Source organism: Lactuca serriola, chromosome 3 (assembly GCF_051521515.1).
Source record: "Lactuca serriola cultivar US96UC23 chromosome 3, Lser_US96UC23_V15, whole genome shotgun sequence".
Taxonomy (NCBI): domain Eukaryota; kingdom Viridiplantae; phylum Streptophyta; class Magnoliopsida; order Asterales; family Asteraceae; genus Lactuca; species Lactuca serriola.
In genome coordinates this window covers 304881364-304894332 of record NC_136410.1, presented here as the reverse complement: position 1 = coordinate 304894332, position 12969 = coordinate 304881364, and positions in this window count along the sequence as shown.

Genomic DNA, 12969 nt, shown 5'->3' with positions numbered 1-12969 from the left:
GGTGATACCAGAACTTCGGATAGTTTTGCCATTTCAATAAGGTCGAAGAGATCAACATAATTTACTTCAACCAGGTGTAGAAATCCTAAAGAAACAAGAATATCGCTCTCCATAATGGCAGTGGTTTCTTTAGATGGAGGGGTGTTGCGGATGTAAGAGTCATTGAAGTTTACATCAAAGCTTTCAATGATTAACCTTGTACGTCTGATGAGAACCCAATACGCAACCTTATCAGACTTTGGTGCAAACTTTTTAAGTTGATATCGGTTGTTGATCACAAAACATCTACACCCAAAGATGTGAAAGAAACGAACATTTGGCTTTCGGTTGTTGAGGCCCTCATATGGTGTCTTGTTGAGGCGTTTGCATACAATGCTTCAATTTTAAACAAAGCATGCACTGGCTACAGCTTCAGCCTAGAAGTAAAGAGGAAGATGGGCGAAGTTGAGCATGGATCTGGCTGCTTCAACAAGGGTGCGGTTTCTTCGTTCAACAACACCATTTTGTTGAGGTGTATACGAAGCTAAAAATTTATGTGAAATACCTTTTGACACCAAGAAGTTGTTGAGTGGATGATTGGTGAATTCAGTACCATTGTCACTGCGGATGCGTCTTACTAGAAGCTTGATCTGAAGTTCTATTTATTTGATGAAGTTTATATGAATCTGCGGTGTTTCTGATTTGAGTCTGAGAAAGAATACCCAAGTGAAGCGAGTGAAGTCATCAACTATAACCAATATATATTTTTTACGATGAAGACTGGTACGGTTGATGGACCGCTGAGATCAATGTGGAGAAGTTCGAGTGGTTCGGATATGGATGAGTCAATTACTATATGATGACTTGCTTTTGACTGCGTACCACATTCACAAGCAGGACATGGGTGTCATTGATGAACTTGAGAATGGGTAGACCGCTGACCAACTCATCAGTGACTAAGATGTTGATGTATTTGAAGTTGAGATGAGTGAGCTTGCGGTGCCATAACCAGCTAACTTCGAATACGACTTTAGAGAGAAAGCACAGCTGCGGTTTACCAATGATGAGAGACACATCCAGAGGATACATTGTGCCTTCGGATCATGACTTGATTAAGCAAGTGCTTCTATCAGTTGTTATTATGTAACAGAATTGATCATTAAACTCCACTCGATGGCCTGCTTTACATAGTTGGCCAACACTGATGAGATTGTGTTTAAGGCTTTCTACATAAGCAACCTTCTGAATGGAAAAGTTCCCCGTAGTGAGAACATCATAGCCTCGTATGATGCCATTCACATTGTTTCTAAAAGTGACATTTCCACCATTGCATATAGGCCTAAAATCACAAAGGTATTCTAACCTTCCGGTTATGTGCAAGGAGCAGGAACTGTCGATCAACCATTCTTCTTCTTGATCCTCCTTGCACAAAGCCTATAGAAATTAAGTGGTTAATTTGGGTACCCAAGCGAGTTTGGAGCCTAGAGTCACATACGATGTGTTAATTGATGCATGATGCGAGGTGGCAGGGATAGGTTTTAAGTAACTTTCAAGCCTAGTCCTGGGTGTTCGAAGTTCTTTGGAGTTTTGTGAGATTGTGGATAGTTACGAGTTTTTTTGGGAGAGATGAGATGTGTCATGAGAGAGAATTTTTTGACGTTGACATTTGACACGTGAACTTTTTTTCATTTTCCCTGACATTTGACTTAGTCAGAGGTTTTGAAAAAATATGCTTTTGTTCAGTCCGAGGATTGTGAGATTTAACTCTTTTGTTTGTGTGTCTCGAAAAAGTGTTTTGTTTAGGTCTTGCAGGTGTGTAGACACGTGCACACCTTTTGTGATGTGATTTCTTAAACACTTGAGGTGACCCTTTGAGTGCCGGAGTTGGCAATATTCCTTTCCATTTTTGAGATTTTGAAAGTGACATTGGAAGGGTTGGAGTAGGTAGAATACCTTTCCATTTTGGATCATTGAGAGAAAAGATTTGAAAACCATTTGATCGAAAAGACTTATCCTTAGAGTTGGATGTTTTTTGAGTATTGTCAGAAACAGTAAACTCCTTCTTTTTTGTTTTCTTGGAAAAAGTTTTCTTGAAAGGATAATTTGAGAAAACAAAATTTTCAGGACTTTTTGACTTGGGACATTTCACAGATTTCTTAAGTTTTGAACAAATTTCCCGTTGCTTCCCACGAGAACGAAATTCTTCTTTAAAAACTCTTTTTGCTACGGTCTTAGGAGAACCGCAGTCAGTGACATTTAATTGCGGTTTACTTAAATCTTTTGAGGATTTTGAAAAATAGTGTCTCGATTCATCCGAACTTGAGAAGTCAGGACTTTGAGAACATTGACCAAATTCAAAATTTTCAATTGGTAATTCATGATTAATTGGCTCAATAGTCACATAACTTTTGACTTCAGTCAGCGGTGTAGTGCTTTGGACTACCGCAGAGTAAGTCTTGGTGGACACTTCTATGGGACATTTGATATTGGGCAATAGGACAAATTGCAGTACATGATTGCGGTTAGAAATACTGCTGTCAGACTGTAAGGATGGGAAGTCTAAAGAGACTTCAGGACTTTCAATAACTATTTCCTCATCGGTTGTGGATGATGTCTGAGAATATGTGTTGTAACCATGAGTAGGAAATTCAGGGAGAATTTCTTCTATAACACAATTGTTACTCAGATCATGAAGTTTACCAAAGTGGGCTTGGATATCCTCAGGAAATGTTTTGTTATTGACCGGAAACAAGAAGTTGCAGTCTGGTGGGACATAGGGACGTTCTGAAGTGAACCGAGGTGAGGAGTCCGTTGCGGTTGGGTAACCATTGGACCAACCCCAGCCAAAAGTGTTATCAACATTCCTATCATTAACAAGATTCTCAATGGCCTCAATTTCATTAAACAGCTTTTCAATTAAAAGATTTAAGCATACATTTTCATTATGTGCTAGATCTCTCTGATTCAAGGCTATTTCTAAATGTGTTTCACTTAACATCCTAGCATCTTTTTCTAGCATTAAGTCCCTCTCTAACATTGCCATTTTAAGTCTCTTATTTTCCAAACGTCCTCTAACATGGAACATCTCATGCGAAGCGATGTTCTTCTCATCTAGGGCTTTATTGTAGTCTGTAAGGACTGCAACACAAGTGTCATTGAGTGTGTCTATGAAAGTTTGACAATCATGCATGATGTAATTTAAAGTTTGAATCATAAGTTTTACCTATTCCACAATGCTGAGAGTTCCATCTTTAGCCATATAACAATGGTTCTACTTTAGATTGGTTAAGCCGTCTTCATCAACACTTGCTAGCATACAGATCTTGCCTTTTCCTTTACTGAGATTATCTTCATCTTCATCTCTTGATGACCATACTTGATGATTCCTTTTCACTTGAGCAACGTAGGCCTTTCCATTTTCTTTATCTTCCAGTTCTTGAGCCATTATGAGATAGAAGGCTCTATCTTTCACTACGTTTTCCTTGCAATCTTTGGCAAAATGGTTTTCCTTCTTGCACTTGTGACATATAATAATGTCACTCTTGTCTTCTAAAGAGGCACTGGAGTCAGTTGATTGGGGCTGCGGTGGTACTTCTTTGGACTGGGTTTGCTGAGACTGCGGTGGATGGAGAGGGTTCTTGGTGGAACGGATGTGATTGTTTTGAAAGTTGCGGTTGAAAGGTGGTCGACTGTATTGTTGGTTTTTGCGAAATTAAGGTGGTAACCGATTGGATTTCTGACTGATAAGAGCAATGGCATTCTGAAACTCTTCTTCATCGTCATATTCTGAGTCAGCTTCTTATGACTGCGGTGGTGAGTCATACGAAGTGGGATAGGTTTGAGTGTGAGGTGATTGTGCTACTAATGCAAGTGGACCTCCGAAGTCTGAGTAGTCCTTAACTACGGTGGACTCTTGAGCTTGCAATTATCCATAAAGCTTATAGAGAGATAACGAGTGAATCTTCCTGTCACCTTGTACAATCATTTTCGCTGTTGTCCAATGTCTTCCTAAGCCATTAAGAAACTGCATATTTGTTTCATGATTGCTGCGGATGGTACCTGCATTGGACAGTTTTGTGACGATCAAGTTGAATCTTTTAAATGAGTCTTCCAAACTTTCACCGGAGTGGGCTTTGAAGTTGTTGAATTCATTGAGTGCTGTAGTGAGCTTCTTGTCTCGAGCCTGCTCTGAACCTTCGTACAAGTTTTTGAGAACATCCCAAATCTCCTTTGCTGATTTGCAATTTATGATGATGTGGAAGTTGTCAGGAGTAACTCCATAAGAGATTTCATAAAAGGCAATAGCATCATTTTCCATTTTGTCTAGATCATCTTTGGTGGAACGGTTCAAAGCTGGTTGACCTCCTCCTAGCCTTGCTGTGGCTCCATCGGTTTGGACTGGTGTAAGGACTGGAACATGGGGTCCTTCTATGGATCTCCAGACATCTATACCACGTCATCTGAGATATCTTTCCATCCTCTGAGACCAGTGATGATACTCATTTGCAACCAATATTGGGGATTGATTGGAACCACCAACATGTTGGGTTTTGAGCATTCTAACACTCCTAAGTGTACATGCAACCCTAAATACCTTGGATCTATGTTTTCTCTATTATACATGCAAATATGAACATCCAAGGTATTATCCTAATCTAGCACACAAAACAATGAAGATAAAATACATACCTCTTTGATGTAGAAAGTCTTCATGAAGTTTGAGTGCCTAGTGCCCCAAGTGTGACACCTCAAATGGTTCACACAACAACAAATACACTTGGAATAACTTGAGAGAAATCTACACTTCATGAAATCGGCTAGCCCTTCTTTTACACTCACTAGTGCTGTTTTTTGGTGAATAATATGATGCTTATATAGTGTGTTACACTTAGGGTTACACCATGTAAACCCTAATTGTCATGACCTTTCATTTCCATGACCCATGGGTTATGTAACCTCCATGGAGCATCCTATGGGTTTAACCCAACTTGATTATCCATGGAGCTTTAGCCCACTATATAAGTTATGGATGATTTACACAATCAACCCATATATTTAATTAGTCTTCTTTTGATCACTTAATTAATCCTAGATTAATTCTACTAATTAAATACTATTATTATTATTATTATTATTATTATTATTATTATTAATATACTAGAACTTATAATATATTAATAACTATAAGTGTCTTATTTCTCTCATTTAGTCTATCCAAGTGCATGATGCCATGCAACCCAAATGGACCATGCCGGGTCGGGTCAAGTCTTACCAATTATTGTTATGGACTTAGACATTAATCCAAAAGTCTCCCACTTGGATAAGTCTAAAACTATTATTGCGTATGACTTCAAGAACCGACTGGCAATCGTAGCTCTTAAAAGCTTCTGTCGAACTCTGACCTTGTAGATGAACTCTGACCTTTGTCAATGACTTGTCCATTAGATAAGGGATCATATATTCCTCCTTTCTAGATATCATATTGACTGAGACATGGATTATAATCATTCTCTCTGTCCATTTGTTGTTTCCCGATTTCCGATTTATGACTACTGACTAGTTGAACAAATCAAATCAGTCCTGGCCCGGCCGTGCACTTCCATTTGTCATCATCAAATCATCGAGGGGCCCACATATATCACTTTTATCCTGAAGGTAAAAGGAATGGATAAACTTCGACTCATATGGCTTGTTCTACTACTTGTTGAATCATACACAAAGGCACGTTTTATAACACCGAGTTACCAAATGCGTTTTTGTGCAATCAATGTACAACCAACTCATAGTAACAACTCATATCTCTAAGTTTGAAGAATATAAGATATTATCTTCTCATGATCACTCGTGATAAAATCCATGAAGTGATTCCAATGAGCGCAGGTTGAATCCAATACTCAGAACTTATGAGCACTCATGAGTGTTGTAGCCATTTGTCCAACATCTTAGACCTCTACAAGCCAACCCATGACAGTCTTGATTCATATCTACTTCCAACATATGAACGACTGTGGATGGTTTGAATAACTTAGTCATTCCGGAAGAATAACCTAGTTTATTCTGGAAGTCAAAACATGCAAAATGAAACACAAGAATAATTGAATCCAATATGGTATCAAAACCTATGAACATAAATAAAACACCTTTTATTTATCACCATATGATTACACATTATTCATTGTATACTGTTTTAGCTATCAACTTTATTCTTGAATTTAAAACAATATTTGTCCCATGCTCCAAGCATGTACACTATGTTTTCTAAACACTAGTCATGCCATACACAAAGTATGCATACTATGTTTGTCTATGATCTTTACTTTGTGAATTAGATCAATTGAACATAACTCCAATGATCCTCTTTTCACAGTCCCAAATCCTTACTGCAAATGCAAGAATTCCAAATTCATGCCATTTACTGAAATCTGTTAGATTCTAAACTTATATGCATTGATCCTCTTGTAATGATTATGCACAAAGTCAAAAAGACTTGACAACAGTCATTACAGAGTATTCCAAAGGAGATCAGCTCCTTGGAAACATCCTTCTTGCATTAAGTTTCCTAATCTTACACAGATTGCAAAAATTTCTAACTTTGAAACATTTCAAGATTTCATTTTGACTATCACTTCTGAACAAGAGTTGCCTCCTTATAGATTATGTCAATATGGTCCTTCCAGAATTATCACTATACTTCCAACTATCCTTGAGCAACCAACCTTTGGTAAACCTTAGATTGTCCTCGACAATTGCTTAATCCTTTTAGTCATATCCAATTCTAGACCTTTTCCCTTCTTAATGCCCCATGCATTTGGAAAATTTTAGAAAGGATGAATATAACACATATAATCGATCCTATATCCGAAGCATATGGGACACGATTCATGATGTCTCACATAAAGACTAAACCAGTCTTTTGCTATAACATTTACATATCTATTTGCCAAGTTCTCATAATTCAGATTATGAAAAGGAATGCCGTAATCATAATCGAATTTTAGAACACGAATAATGGATCCATATACATAATTTTCTTATGTTGAGCCATTCCAACATGAAATTCATATATATATATATATATATATATATATATATATATATATATATATATATATATATATATCCTTGACTAAATACGATTAAAACCTCAATCTAAGCTTTTAGATTTGAGATGAAGTATAATTTCTCTCCCTTAATTATAGCAAAACAATTCTTTCCCAATTGAAACTTTTTGTTTTCTATAATTAACATTGCTAACTTGCAATACTTTATCATAATTATCATGCTCCCACTAACATGATGATTATTAGCATAACACTTATGCTCCCACTAGCTTTGACATGTACTCAGAAATCAGATGGACTTCTAGAAATCAATACTTTATTGACTTTCTTACCAAAGTTCAGATTTCTGATACTAGATTGCTTTGATAAAACTTTATCATAATCATACACCTTATCTTAGATAGCTCACAGGTGTGTCTAAACAATTTTTAAGAACTATGAAAAGGGATGCCGTAATCATAGTCTCAATTGTTTAGATATTTGCGGTTGGATTAATGTCTAAGTCCATAACTATAATTGGTAAGACTTGACCCGACCCGACATGGTCCATTTGGGTTGCATGGCATCATGCACTTGGATAGACTATAATGAGAGAAATAAGACACTTATGGTTATTAATATATTATAAGTTCTAGTATATTAATAATAAGAATAATAAGATTATTTAATTAGTATTGATCAAGAATTAATCTAGGATTAATTAAGTGCTCAAAAGAAGACTAATTAAATATATGGGTTGATTGTGTAAATCATCCATACTTGTATATTGGGCTAATGCTCCATGGATAATCAAGTTGGGCTAAAACCCATAGGATGGTCCATGGATGCTCCATGGTGTATTTGAACCCATGGATCCAAGGAAATGGAAAGTCATGACAATTAGGGTTTACCCTAATTGTACTGTCTGATCATCAGACTCGGCGAGTCCATGCCTAAAAAGTGATCAAATCGATCCAACTCGCCGAGTTGGTTCATGCACTCGACGAGTTGGACCCCCAGACAACATAAATTCGACTTTTTTTTGGCTGGAATTGGACTAGGAACATCACCCTAAGATGTTTTTGGACTTATAAACTTGTTTTTGATGTGGTAATGTTCATGTTAATCCAATTTCAAAGATAATTGTTACTAGATTCATGTTTTGTATTAGTTTAAGGTTTAGACTAATTACATGAAAAAGTTTGATTTGAATTATCTTGTTCTTATGAGTTGCTTAGATTAATAGAAAAGTTGAGTGAATAGTTGTTTTCAATCCAAATTAATCTAAGAGTTGATTCTAAAATGTGTTTTTGTAACTTGTCCTCAAGTTATATGAAAAGTCACATTTAAGTTTCATAAAACTCATAAAAGTTGGCAAAGGTTACAAAATGAAGAGTCTAGTTCTAATTAAATGGTTTTATGACTCCATAACTTGTCCTCAAGTTATGGAGGACCAAGAGTCTCTTCATTAAATAATAAATAAATAAAAAGTGTAACCTTAATTAATTCCATAAGTTATAAAATAAAGAAAAGTTAAATTAATTCCATAAGTTATAAAATAAAGAAGAGTTTTTGGATTAAAACTACTTTAAACACATAAGTTATGGAATTAATTAGTTTTGAACAGCTTCAAAACTTGTCCTCAAGTTTTGGAATTTGTAAAGTTTTCTCTTATGAATACTTTAATTCCAAGTTAGCCCTTAGAATTTTAAAAGTTAAAATTCAACCCTTATACTTTATAATATTATAAGTTATATATATATATATATATATATATATATATATATATATATATATATATATATATATATGTATGTATATGTATAAGAGTAAAGTCAGTCTTACCGCTAGTACGCCTCATTCACGAAGCCGGTCTATAAGGTGGGTATAAGGTTGTTGCCTATAAAATGGCAACATAATGGGTGTCCACTCTCACCCACCGCTTGCTTGACTGGTGGAGGGTCGTTAGCCGAACGGGTTTGACAGGACTAGAATTCTCCCTTCATTAAAAGTATTAATGATAAATACTAAGTAACTAAACTCTTAATAATACCCAATCTTAGTTACTTAGGAAAATGTGAATAAGGTGCTAATCCATGAAATTGCACTTTGCACTTTGTTTAAGTCGGTTAGTGGAGCGTGTGTGGTTAACCGGCACACTAACTCGTATTTAACAAGGTAGGCAAAGGGTAACTTAATGTTTATCATAGTATCGATGGAGCGTGTGTGGTTAACCGGCGCATCGATTGAGGGGTAAACACTTAAGGGTACCAAGTAATTTGCATGGTTACTTCACACCTTGTTTTGTGATCCTCGACATCCCAGTCACAAAACCTGAAGGGCACACTCAAGATTGAAACATGCTATTGAACAGTTCAATGAATCTCAAAAGATCTAGGAGTTTCAAAACCAATTAAAACCTAATAATACATTTCGTTTATCTTGGTGGAAATTGGTGAATCGTCATTCACCTACCTTCAAATATTTTATAGCTTGGATTACGGCATACCTCTTCTAAGTTATAAAATAGTTTGTTGGGTCCTAGCCTTAATATTTCATATTGGGTGTCATATTAGGGACTTAAGATCAACTATCTTGAATATCTCCCAAAACATGTCTGGTTTACACATTTATGATCTTCCCAAATCTCTTGAAACAAGCTTTCCTAAATGAAGATGATGTCCCATGGAAATCATACTTCATTCACCTCCTCCAATTATTCTCCCTAACCCACAAGTTCTTGAAAAGTTTAAGGTCACTCAAGCCCTATTGGCAAGGCAAGGTCTAGGTGTGGTCACATCTTGGAGATGTCGTCACATATTGACAAGCTGGGAGAGTTGGGTGTCAAAGTCTTGAGAAAGTTGGTGGTTCAATCACTTTCTAAGTCACAGAGTGAGTTCCTTTGGGACACCTATGAAACAGACTATGACAAGACCCTTAATGATCTTATCTATTTGTTAAGATCAACTTCCTTAAAACTTGATGGACATTGACAATAGTGACACAGGAAATCCAGAAAAAACATTCTCTTCCTAATGGAAAGGGATCTGCCATAGTCAACTCGGTTGACCAAATGGTAAAGAGAAAAGCTAAGTCTGTGATAGTCCCGTGTACCATTATCAAAGGGTCTATATGTTTATATTGCCAAAGAAAGGGACATTGGTTACGAATCTGCCAAATTTACCTAAGGATGTAGAAGTCAATAAGTTTGACTCTACTTCAGGTAAAGTCCACTCTCTAACTCTGCTAAGTTTCTAATCTGAGATTTTTGATACATGATTTGACTGGGTCACATGGTGATGTTTTAAGAATCAAAGAAAAGTGAAGAAACTTAAAGAAAGAATATGATGAATCTGATGGCGTAGATGGATTTCTATCGCATAGTTTGAAGATCGGATTCTTGAGCTACTTCTTAGGAGTTATGAGATATTGCTTAGGAATAGATAACAACAAGTTTTCATATGGATTGTAAGATAAGTTTTTCCGCATAGTTTTAAAATAAAGGAAAATTTTGATTTTATTTGTTTTAAAATATCCTTACAATGGAATTTGAGGAAGAATTGTTGCTTATATGATTCCATTAATAGCAAGAGTGGAAATATGAAATTGATTCTTTCATTTGTGGTAATGTGTAAATTTACCAAATAAGGAAAGATTCTCATAACCCAAGTTTCAATTGGACCGGAACTTGGGATCATGCAAGTTCTATAGCATGATGAATGAGAACTTTCAAGTATTGGAAAATTAAGACGAATTACTTGTTCACATGGATGTGTGAGTCAAGTGAAGGACTAAAGGATCAAGTACACATTCTTGTGCACTGGTCAAGTCCACCACAAAAGATCGATAAGACTATTCGTCATTATTTACTATAGCTCAGTAAATATGATTATACTTACAAGCTTAAGTGTAACTCTGAGACATTGGAAAAGGTTCCAATGTATGACAGAGCGAATAAGAAGAATCAAATTAGGCAGAAGGATAAAAGTTTCTCAAATCTGAAAAGATGGGAGAGTACTTTAGTATCAGTTTTTGTGATCATCTTAATGATTAAGAAACCATAGCACAATTAGTTCTCTAAGGAAATCTTAGTGTATTCTTATGACTAAGAAGAGGAACTTGAATTGTTGAAGTGGTTAAATCAAGAAGATGAGTCATACTTCGTTCCAATACAAGTCTTAGAGTCATACTCCAAGATTGTAACTTGAGTGAAATGTCTTAAAGAAGGTTTAAAAACACTCGTCAAATGTAAGAGTAAAAGTTTTCTACTCTTGTACATTTGAAATTGGTAAGTTGTGATGTTTTGGATAAAACAAAGACCAACTTAGGCCAATTGTGTGAAGTGTTTGTCTTGGTTAGAATCCACACTATCTCTTGGATATTTGACAAGGGAGTCTTATATGTCAAGAGGATAGTGGGAGTCTTAAAGGTCTTGAAAGTCTCAAGAACTAATCAAGAAGAGAACCTGAAGTTCTTCACCAACACATGACTTGGGGTTTATAACCTATCGTGTTGACATATTCTGTGCCCATTCCAATTAAAGTTGGCTTTGCATATGAGGTCTTAGAGTTCTCAATGTGTTGCACAACAACTTGGAAGCAATGGCAGGCCCTTGAGCTGCCAGGTGGCAAGAAGTTAAGATTGAGTTCAATCCATATGAGTTTAGATTTGTCATTATCCTTGTCTTGAGACTATGGTTTTGACAATTCACATGGATAAGAACACATACACCATTAAATCTAAGTGTCATAAGGTTTCTCTCGGATTCATGAAAATGATGGTGAAGAAACACTTTCACTAAGTAGATTTTAGCTAGATAGCAATTGTGATATTTGCATTCTCAAAGTCGTTAGTGGAGCGTGTGTGGTTAACCGACACACTAACCTGGACTTCTGAGAAGTGGCAAAAAGGTATAACCATTATGATTACGACATCCCTCTTCATAATTGTTTAGATACACAAGTGTGCTATCTAAGGGAAGGTGTATGATTTTGGTAAAGTCTTATCAAAACAATCTAGTATCAGAAATCTGAACGTTGGTAAGAAAGTCAATGAAGTATTGATTTCTAGAAGTCCAGCTGATTTCTGAGTACATGTCAAAGCTAGTGGGAGCATAAGTGTTATGCTAATTATCATCATGTTAGTGGGAGCATGATAATTATGATAAGTATTGCAAGCTAGCAATGTTAATTATAGAAAACAAAAGTTTCAATTGGGAAAGAGTTGTTTTGCTATAATTAAGGGAGAGGAAATTATACTTCATCTCAAATCTATAAGCTTAGATCGATAGGTTTTAATCATTTAGTCAAGGATATATATGAATTTCATGTTGGAATGGCTCAACATAAGGAAATTTTGTATATGAGTCCATTATTTGCATTCTAAAATTCGATTATGATTACGGCATCCCTTTTCATAATCTGAATTATGAGAAATTGGTAAATTGAAATGGAAATGTTATAGCAAAAGACTGGTTTAGTCTTTATGTGAGACATCATGAATCGATTCCCATATGCTTCGGATATAGGATCGATTACATGTGCTATATTCATCCTTTCTAAAATTTTCCAAATGTCTGGGGCATTAAGAAGGGAAAAGGTTTAGAACTGGATATGACTAAAAGGATTAAACAATTGTCGAGGACAATCTAGGGTGTACCAAAGACTGGTTGCTCAAGGACAGTTGGAAGTATAGTGATAATTTTGGAAGGACCATATTGACATAGTCTGTAAGGAGGCAACTCTTGTTCAGAAGTGATAGTCAAAATGGATTATGGAAATGTTTCAAAGTTAGATTTTTCAATCTGTTTAAGATTAGGAAACTTAATGCAAGAAGGATGTTTCCAAGGAGCTGATCTCCTTTGGAATACTCTATAATGATTGTTGTCAAGTCTTTTTGACTTTGTGAATAATCATTACAAGAGGATCAATGCATATAAGTTTAGAATCTA